The sequence below is a fragment of the Poecilia latipinna genome, unplaced genomic scaffold (assembly GCF_001443285.1).
Source record: "Poecilia latipinna isolate Pla-1442-1.1 unplaced genomic scaffold, P_latipinna-1.0 Scaffold1820, whole genome shotgun sequence".
Classification (NCBI taxonomy): Eukaryota; Metazoa; Chordata; class Actinopteri; order Cyprinodontiformes; family Poeciliidae; genus Poecilia; species Poecilia latipinna.
This window is the reverse complement of record NW_015114436.1, coordinates 207,078-207,979: the sequence shown is the minus strand read 5'-3', so window position 1 is coordinate 207,979 and position 902 is coordinate 207,078. Positions and strand designations below refer to the sequence as shown.

General features: G+C 40.5%; 1 long non-coding RNA gene across 1 annotated transcript; it reads right to left on the bottom strand.

Annotated features, from left to right (window-relative positions):
* Positions 1–47: 47 nt before the first annotated feature.
* On the bottom strand, positions 48–678 carry LOC106934523 (uncharacterized). The gene is made up of 3 exons (XR_001421713.1): positions 586–678; positions 263–409; positions 48–153 (listed from the first exon to the last, which is right to left on the bottom strand). It is a non-coding gene; the product is annotated as an uncharacterized LOC106934523 (long non-coding RNA).
* Between the last annotated feature and the right edge of the window lie 224 nt (positions 679–902).

The window sequence follows — 902 nt, the reverse complement described above, 5'->3', positions numbered from 1 at the left end:
CACTGCACTTTACAGAAACCTACAAAAAAGAACAACAGAGCAATTACAATTTTAAGACGTTTTGTACTCGCTGTGTATGTGACATCATGAGAACTGATGATGATTGGGACCGGATGCCTGGGGGGGAAAAACATTTCTGGGTTTCTTCTTTGCCTGTTTATGTTAGAAGTAGAAAAAAAATACTTAGCAATGTCATAGAGTCAGTTGATGTTGGCATTAACTATGAAGCTGTTTTAAGTGTGGACTTAAGCAGACAAACTACCTTAAAATCTTTCCATCCATGACAACCATGATCTGAACACGCTGATCCTTGCAGGGTGGTGAGGGGGGCTGGTGGTGCCCATCTCCAGCAGCCATCAGATGAGAGGCAGGGCTCACCATGGACAGGTCACCAGTCCATCACAGGGCCCTGAAAGCCAACAACAAATAAAATGTATGAAAGAGAAATGTTAGATTAACAAGGGGAATAATTCTGTCCAGTTATCTTTAAATCAAATCATGTTTATTAAGCACTTGGTGTAGGTAACACAGCAGTTGTTGTTGTTGAAAATGTAGCTAGCTCCTCATTGAAAAAAACAAACTTACATCATGAAGACAATGTGGAGGTTCATCCTCAGAGCTGGTTGGTGATCTGGTGGAGTCAGAGCTTCTTCTGAGAGAGAAAGTCTTTAGGTTTACTAACAGGCTGGAAAAAATGCAGCAAAAGTCCAGACAGAAACAGAAGTTAACAAAAAGGTTCTGGACCATCTGCAGGTGTTTCACAGGCAGGAAGACCAGGTAGGAGGCTGTGGCAGGAGTCACAGTGTGAGACCATCGACTGCACCAGACAACTTTTAATTATAATTAACATCAAATTTTTATTTTGAGTCTTTCTAAAAAAAAAATTAAAAATTAAGTTCCCT